Source organism: Colius striatus, chromosome 2 (assembly GCF_028858725.1).
Source record: "Colius striatus isolate bColStr4 chromosome 2, bColStr4.1.hap1, whole genome shotgun sequence".
Taxonomy (NCBI): domain Eukaryota; kingdom Metazoa; phylum Chordata; class Aves; order Coliiformes; family Coliidae; genus Colius; species Colius striatus.
The window spans coordinates 65,012,815-65,022,211 of NC_084760.1; positions in this window are offsets into that span (position 1 = coordinate 65,012,815).

A 9,397-nucleotide genomic window follows, 5' to 3' on the forward strand; every position below is an offset into this window, starting at 1 on the left:
GCCTGATAAATGGAACTCCACAGAGAAAAGACATGAAACTAGTGATTTATTACTCATTTATGTATCATTTACAATACACATAAGTGTAATGGTGTGTGTCTTGGATGTAGACATTTAATTTTTTTTATATGGCTAAAACATTGTGTTAACTTTGCAAGATATGTAGCTTGGAATAAAACCTGTTTTTCTTACAAAGATGAGATGTAATGGAGAGTAAAGTAGACGTACATTCATCACCTTTATTTTACTTTCAACTTCAGAATTGGTAATCTATATAACGTACACGTATGAGGTTTTTTAATATAAATACGGGGTTGTGAGAGTGCCACTTACCATCAGTCTATAACACATTATTTAGAGATTATTTATGGGCTGTTGGTATCTTTCCCGCTTTTTAAGTTTAAAAGGACTGAAGGGGAAAACATAATTTAGCATGGAATTGATTTTACACCAGATGGTTTTACATTAAATAATATTATAGCATTAAAGAATTGCATCGTCATATCTTGCTGTGAAGTTTTATGTAGCAAGTATCCTTGGCTCACTTACTAATCCTCCAGTAGCGCACATTTAATTGTTTACCAAATGACACAACATGGGAGGAAATAATACCTACAATGTGATTTATATTTCTTCAGGCAAAGACACTGAGAACTGTATCACATGCCTTTGCTTATTGTACTGCAACACAGGAGCAGCCATGGGATCTGGAAACTGTGGCCAGTGAGGGCACAATGAAAATGAGTACCCTGGAAAAAAAGGTCATTTTTATAGTTGGTGGGGTTTCCCACTACAAGTCTAACTGGAGTAGTGAAGCCACTTGACAACACAAGCATCAATTCCCTAGTTTCTAGACAATGGCTAGACGTGGTGGAGGGCAGAGTCTACTAGAAATAGCTCTTAACAGCAAGCCCTCACACAGCAGAAAGATTGTACCCAGTCCAGTCCAAAGGCTTTGATTCTCCCCAAATACAGCATGTATTAAAGATAGGCAAAAAACCTGGCGTATGCAGGTTGTGTGGCTCATGGTGGTTACATCTCCTTGTGTTTCGCTCTCTACCTTGTAAGACAGAAGGTACAGATCTTCTGGTGCAACCTGCTGTGGAGGGTAAAACCAGTTCATTCCATTTGTTCTCCCTGAGCCTTCAGAAGTAGCTGAAGAGCAGAAACCCAGTTTCCATCATGTTCTCTGGATGCACGGGTCACTTTTTAAAATTAAATGAAGCTCACAGTATTTATTTTTCCTCTAACTTTACCACACACATTTCTCTTGCCGTTTCCCAAATTAATTAATTTCTTTGAAAACAAACATGTTTTTAGCAAAAGGAAGTTATGGATTGGAAATAAGATTGTTTTCTTTCCTTGTAAGTAAAGCTCCCATGCATGCCCTACGCATTTCACAGGATCGAGGCTTTAATGTTGTATATCAGCATTTTGCATTTGTGGCACCTTGACTTGCTATACCTTTCACATTTATTTGAATTTTTCCTTTCCTTGCTATTTTTTTTTAATTCCCCTCCATTACTGACCTTTTTCTTTTATCAGTAGGAAGATAAACACACTCTGTTGGACAAATTAAGGATCACTTGAATATTCCATAAATAGCATGAAACAGTATCTCTGGAGGGCACTACTCAGAAAGTGTTAAGGCAGTCGTAGCCTGGTTCAGACAAGTTGCTAAGTGGTAGGGTCGTCACACACAGCATAGCTTAGCTGTCCATAAGAGGGGTCTTCAGTTCATTCACAAATTCAGACCTTGTGTGCCATCTGCACAGCTTGTGGCATCTACACTGCATAGCCACAGGCTGCCTTTTAGAGGTCTCTCAGGGGAAAAGTCCAGACACGTTTGCCTCCTTAATGTGTGTCCAAGGATGAGTCAGGCGTGGACAGACTATATTTCAGTCCCCTAGCATGTGCAGCAAGGCCTGCTTCTCATCTGTAGACTGTGAATGGCCCAAAGTACCCACAAGATACCTACTAGAGTTAAAAGATGATGACACAGAAGGAGGGTTGTAGGAGTGGATTGCAGAACTTGCTATGGTCTTCACCTCACTGTGCTTTTGGGAATAATAAGGCCTAAAAAACCTTTCCAGGTTCCTTTCCTCAGTTTGGGAGAGTTTCTGAATCCCACCGAGAATCTTTTATGCTGATGATTTTGTTGATTAATCTGCTCAGGTCCCAGATGTTACTGTTCTAAATTACCAAGCTGCATGGTTCTGAAGCAGCAACATAGTAAGGGCCTCTTGCTTAATGGGACTCAAGCGCACAACTGCACTGTACTTACATTTCTGTGGGAAGCAAAAGCGGTAAATCCTTTGCTTACAAAATAACAGAAAACCAGAAATTAAGAGCCACGAGGAGATGTCTGGGAACTGCTGGCAGTACAGTTCAGGAAGAAAAGCACAGGGTGTTATGTGATTCCTGTGCACGGTTGTCTGTTGTACAAGCTATGAACCCCATAGACCTTAAGGATGTCTCTTTTGAGTTCTACAATCCTGTTAAGTAATCTGAATCATTTGCACAGCTGAACAGACTCAAGGTCTCTTAAGTAAATTGGAAATACCTATAACTCTGCAGGAAATTAGGGAACAGTTAGGTAGTCCCATAGCAGAGGAAGAAATAAAAAGGAGTCATAAAACCTCTGGTCTCTGGGAAAACTCTGGGTGAAGATGACTTTCTAATAGAATTTTCTAAACTCTTTCAGTCTCGCTTGGCTCCTGCCATACGGAAATATTTTCGTAAGGCCAAAGCAGAAGGGTTCCATTTCAGCATTGATTGCAGTGTTGGGTTTTCTTAACTGTCTTTCCTAGGAAATAACTCACTGATGCACCATTTGCAATAATTAAATTACAGGCCAATTCTTTTGACTAATGTGACTCAGATGACACAGGTTAAAACAGCATCCAGAAAATGTCTGAACGGCATACCTTATGGACAAGAACTTAGCATATATCTTGAGATTCACATTAATCAGAAAGCTGCTACAGAGTCTATAGGCCTGTTATTATAATTTGCTATTTTTAAAATCCTCTGAAGTAATCAGAAAATCAACCAACTCAACATCCCTAAAGAGAGCTGCTTCCTACCCACCAGCAGTGACTGACTTCACTGTTGACATAAACCCCATGAAGATCTCAGTCTAGTGTTCTGCCATGTAATTGTAGCCTTAATTTTGGCCTTGTTGAAAGTCTGCTGGAAAACTGAGCTTGTGTGTCCTCATTAGAAGCAATTCATATGTAAATCATTTAAGATTTTAAGGTTTTTTTTTTTTTCAAGAAAGAAAAGCTTCAAGAAAGCAAGTGTCCCTGTGACTCAAACATTCTGCAGGCTCTTGCTCCCCTGGCGGCTCCCATGTGGCTGTGACTCCTGGCAAATCTGATGCAGAGTGAGGGGGTTGCTGGCCATGCTCTCTGCTTCTCTAGCCTCAGCTGCTGGAGAACGCATCTGTCAACAGACTTCACCTTTTGCCAACCTTGGATTAGTCATTGAAAGGACGTGAGATGAAACCACGCTGTCTTCTGCAGTCAATAACAGTCATCTAGTTATCAATTTTTCTGCATGTTGAGAAGCTTAATTTTTGCTCTTTTTTGTGTAAAAATAAGCTGAAGTGACAGCTTAGCAGTAGTGAAATGACATCCTAGTGTTAAAATAGAATGACTTTGAAAAGACATTAAATAAACAACAGTCAGATGAGCTCTCTGGACCTTTATCAGTAAAACTGATGAAGAAGCATATGAGGTAACAGCCAAGTGCTTGTCTAAGAGTACAACTTTGATAACATTTGGGTGCCTATTTCTTTTGAGTATTTCTAGAGTTGGAAGTTATAAGTATGCTATTGAAAGTGTTGACAGCGATTTGAAGGTGTAAAGGAATATCGTGTCTTCACCATGATTTCTGCACTTTTGAGTTGGATGAGCTGAGTCCCTTCACACTCTTTACTGTGCCTGAAATACATTGTCTGAGGTATCTGTCTCTAAGAAGGCAAAGTCTTTGTTGCTCATGAATAGATTTTAAACTGTTGCTGAAGGTGTTTGGAGCTTCCCTTTGGCACCTCCTTATTGCTGATACATAAAAATATAGATGAGTGGGACCAGGGAGCTGATAGATTTTAAACTGTTTGTCAAAACCCTCTGGTTTGTTTTTCTTTTTTCTCGTGTAAAGAATTCTACATGGAAAGGTAGCATGGGGAAAAAAACTAAAGGTAGGTTCCAAGGTAATCTGAGAGGCAGGTAATTGTTTTATTGTTCATTAATTTTTCCAGTTTATTGCAAAAAAAATAATTAAAAAGAAATTTAAAAAAATCTTGTAGCTGCTAAGGAGCTGACCTAGTGCCCAGAAAATGTGTAAAAGCACAGCTGGCCCTGTCTGGGATGGAAATCAGCTTTAAGACTAATGGCAAAGATTTTATTTTGAGAGAGTATTTAGCTTTAAAAAATGAATAGAGGTTGCATGTTCCAAATGTCATCTGTCAATTTAACAAATGGCAACTATATACACATCTTAATACCAGATTGCTGTTTCATTAGGCTCCTTGTGGGTTATTGCTTCTTAGTAGCTGGCATTCTTAGTGGAGTGGCAGGATGGCAGAGACTACTCGCCACTGCTGCTTCCCAGCCACGCAGCACAGCTCCTGGCGCTTTTTGGAGGGGCAGCAGTAGAGAAAAGAGGGCACAAAGTGAAGTCATGCTGGCCGAGATCGATAGGGAGGTATGTTCCTCAGTACAGACAGGTTGAGCTTGGCACAGGACTAGATGCAAAGATATTTTAAGAGTTAGGTGCCTCAGCAGCCAGGCAAGTGCTGGTGCTGCTGAATAGTGCTGCCCAATGGTGGTCTGAAATCTGGAATGGATGGGCAGGTGGCTCCAAGCAGGAGTGCTCTGTTGCTCTGCCGGTGGATCTAAAGGAAGATTAAACACTTGCCCTACCTTGACTAAAACATCCAGTAGCAAACTGAGTAAACATTCAGTACAACACGTGTGTGAGCTCTGAGGAAACAGCCATGGAACAGGGTTAAGGTAAAGACGGGAAAGAGTCTGAGCTGCTCCGCTCAGCTCCAGCCCATTGCAATGCCATTGCCGAACTGCCCTCTGTGGCACAGAAGCACTGCAAGAACTCTGTAAATCTGTAGCTAAATCCATAGTTTGAACCTCCCTGAGCTGCAGCTGCCTGCACTGAAGCTGCCAGATGTTCCCTTTAGTGGAAATGCTACTGAAGTGTCCTATGTTGTAAGTAGTCCAGATTTTGTGGCAACTGTGGCTGAGAGCTTTTGGCCCTCTCTATTGTCACTGGCAGCTCAAGCATTCAGATGGAGCTCCCTGATGGGACAAAACATTTTTAACATTAAAAAGTACACAAAACAGGTATAGTTTTGACTGATTCATTCAGGCTGCTGCCAGTACAAGTGCTGCACAGCGTGACTGCAAAGAAGTTGCAGAGGGTAAAAAAATGAATTTCTTAAAAAAGCAAGAGTTTTCTGCCTCCAGGGTCAAGTTTAGTAATAACAGGCTGCCCGTTACACAAGCAGAGGGTTTCCTTGCTGGCGAGATCTGAGTGTACAGATGAGGCCAGAGCACAGAAGGGCAGGTAGGTAACATTGTTCCCAGGCTGAACTGACTTGATTTGCTTGTGTCACAGCATTCATCAGAGTTCACGCTGGGATTCGTAAGCCACAGGTAATGTGAACCGCTCTCCCCCTATCCCACAGCACTCCTGCCAGGAAGCTGTTTCTCCTTGGGAGAGGCTCCAGGCTTGAGGATGAGGGGGTCAGTAAATGAGCTGCTGCATTCAGCACCTTGCTGTGAGGCTTTTGGGAAGGGAAAATTGTGTTGAGTCCTCACAAAGTGCTGGCACATGCACTGACATATCTGTGCAGGAGGCTGTGGAGGGGTCTGCTGGGGAGTTAGGAGCAGTGTTTACCACGAGCCTAGTCTCCTACAACTTCTTTTCTTGCTCAAACCAACTGATAGTCATATTTGTAGAGACTTTTTTCCAAGAAAAACAAGGTTTGCAGGGAGATGGTATATGCAAACATGTACTTGCTTATTTTCAGTTTCCTTTCATTAGGTGTGTGGAAAAAAATGGGAAGCATTTGAGCTTGGTATCCCTACGGCTAGTTGTTGAAAATCCTGCTTGATTTTTTCTGACTGTCCTTTGGCTTCATAAAAGATACCATCTCTCCCTCCAAATCTGTGGGGTTTTTTTCTCTTGTGCAATAAGCCTGCACAGACAATGGCGGTTGTTTATATCCTCACAAATTAATGTGAGTGTAATGGCTACCTCTCAGACTTCAAAAGACAAAGTAGGAATCAAAGCCATGGAAAGCATCAATTTTTATTATGCTGCTTCCTTGCCTGCAGAGAAAGCTCTGAAGGTTAGAGAAGAGCCACAGCAAACCTTCCTCCATATGTAAATGTGAAATCCTGATGCCACGAAAATTGGTTAAGCCAGAAGCACTACCATATCTTCATTAATTTCAGAAGCTGTCCCTGCTTTATCCAGCAATCCTCAACAGGAACTAAGGCTCGTGAGTGCAACTGTAGCTGAGGTCAGTGCATTGCTCTCCGGCCAGAGAGCAGCAAGCCCAAGCCATTGCCCCTGGGAAAGGTGAAGTTAATTGTATTGCACTAAACGCTCAGGTCTACAGAGCCCTTCATTTTCTTTTATCCCAACTTTTTTATTTCTTAAATTACTTAGATTTTTTAAAAGACAAAAGGAAGACATCATGTGCAAACATCACTATGGAAACATCACAGGCTCACTTGTAGTTGCCTGCCAAGCGACTACCTAAGTTAAGTTTTACATCCTATTGGCCATCTGCTCTCCTTCAAACTTCTCTGAATTCCATATTTCCCTGAAAAGTTCGTTTTCAGAAAGGAAGGAGGAGGAGGCAAGGGGAGAATCCGGCATTCTTGGCTAGCACAGAGCTATGGTGAAAAAAGAAGATAAAGTCACATTGGGGCAGTCCCTTAAAAAGACAAAGATCCATGTTTTGTGAAGTGATTTCGTAGAAAATACCCCATTTCTAGATGTGCTTTAATGATAGGAGTATATATTGGCAGCCACGAGGCAAAACAAACAAACAGTTGCTTCTAGTACTCTTGTGCTAATTGTCTTTCTCTCCCTTGCTCTCATTTAGCGTCAAACGTATTTTCTTCTAAAACCTAACAGTTACTGCCTACGCTGGAGCTGTTGGCTGCAGGCTCCCCAGCATTGCTCCAAATAAAACACAGAAATAGATTTCCTGCCAAGCACCGGGGAAGTTTGAAGACTTTAGTTTTCAAAAATACGATCTTTTTATCAGTGCCCTAAGCCTGCCAAAGGTAATTATGGGCCACGGCGCATTTACATAAACGCATAGGACCTACAGACATTTCCAAAGCTTAATGGAGAAACTCCATAAATGTACCTATTGAAAAATAAATTAATTAAATGTAACTGTCACGTAAAGATATCACTTAATTCTGCAGAGCGGAAGGAGCTCTTAATGGGAACGGAATGGATCAGTGAGCATTTCGAAACGCAAAGCTGTAATTTAAATGCAGGCTCTCCTCTAGCGTGCAAGTCACAAGATGTATTTATTATAGCCTTGGATTGTCAATTGTAATCGGTTTAGCAGAGACAAAGCCGTGGTGTTTTGCTTCCTTGCCCTCCTAGCTGCTTCAATATATTTTGATGTCAGACTATTGACAAGCAAACCGAAGGCTGGAATAAAATCATGTTTGCCTGCCATGAACTGGCAAAAACGCAGCCCAAGGTAAATGTGACACTAAAGCCTACAGTTTTATCAAGCAGCGAGGGGAAGATGGCGATGTGAAGCATTTACACTTCTTTAAATAAACCAGCTGAATATATTTACTGCTGCTCTTGAGGCCTGCTATGCGGCAGCCTAGACACAAATAGATTAAAATGCGTAAAAGCACTGTGAAAATGAATACCATCATTTATAAGCCGCTGCTCTGAGTTTTCCAGGTGGCAGTAACAATTACAGTTGTTGCTCTTGAAGCTCTCTTAGGGCTAGAGCCATAGGCCGAGACCTAGGTCCCTAGCAAGCAGACAGCAACGCTTCTTCCAGCCTTTCATCGGTTCTTGTTCCCGGGATGCCTCTGGCACAGTTTGCTGCAGGATTTTACTTGGTAGCAACAGTTGCCAACCAAGCCTATGCCTCTGTGGCTATGAGCACCCACCTCCTTCTCGCTGAATAAGCGCTCCAAGAACTGTGCTATTCTTTTTCTGACATTCTTTCTGCACTCTCCAATTCTCTTTAAGTTCAGAGCACTGAAACTGGTCAGCACATCAGGTTATAACTACCGTGGCTGCCTCTTGCCTTCTACCAGCCCTCGTGTTGAGCTTTGCCATGGAGGTGTTTCTGAGCCTGAACCTAGAGCCCTCTGCCCAGGATCACCGTAACTGCTCACGGAGGGCTCAGGTATGGGAATCCAACTCTAAACAATGTTGACTAACTCAGACCTCATGGTTAGCAAGAGCTGCAAGGACAACTACCCCAGGCACTCCTTTGAGGGCTGTGGCAAGTGGAGGTCAACAGGACCAGTGGGTGTGGGCTCCTGCTGCTACTGTGGTGGGAGCCTGGCCTGGCCTTTGCAGGGAGGGAAGATAGCACTACCTGGGGGGAAAAGAGGAGATGGACACACCTGTGGCAGCTGTCAGATGTCATGCCATGGCTCCCAAGAGTGGCTTGTATTCAAACACAACTTCCTTCTTTTTATAAAAAATACCTGTGTGTCTGCAATTTTTCTTAATCCCATAAGGACTTTAAGGAGAATAGACTACATTTCTGCTTCCTGGGTAATCTTTTAGCAGTTTGATCCCACAGCTAATTGTTATCCCCCAACCACAAAACAACCAAAACCAACCCCACCAAAACTCCAAGCAAGCAAATGTGCCTCTAGATTGATTTTTTTTTTTCCTCACAGAGTACACTAAATAGCAAACACAAGCAGCTTTCTGTGATCACAGTAGTTTTTAGTTTGCTATGCTATTCCTCTTTCATGCCCCTTTTCTAACATGCACATGAAAAATTTCTCTTGAGTGATCAAGGATAATGTTTTTGTCAGCCTCTTCAGTCTCCCTTGGCTTTGTACAGGTTTTAAGTGACAAGTTACCACTAACTCCTGTTACAAAATATTTTTGTTTCCCTTTTGACAATTGCAGAATTAGACATGGCTTTTAAAAAGTGTTTTGCCTTACTACCACCCATCTTTGACTCACTTGGCTCCTATTGGCACACTAGCCAAATGCTAACAACATTCTCCTTTACAAGAAGGCAACGGGGAAGCAAAGCGTTTTTAAGTCCTCTGCAGAAGAAGAGGTGCTGAGAGGTTTAGGTCCTGGTCCAAAACACTAGGCTCCAATTTCTACTGTCAGTGATGTGAGAGAAGTC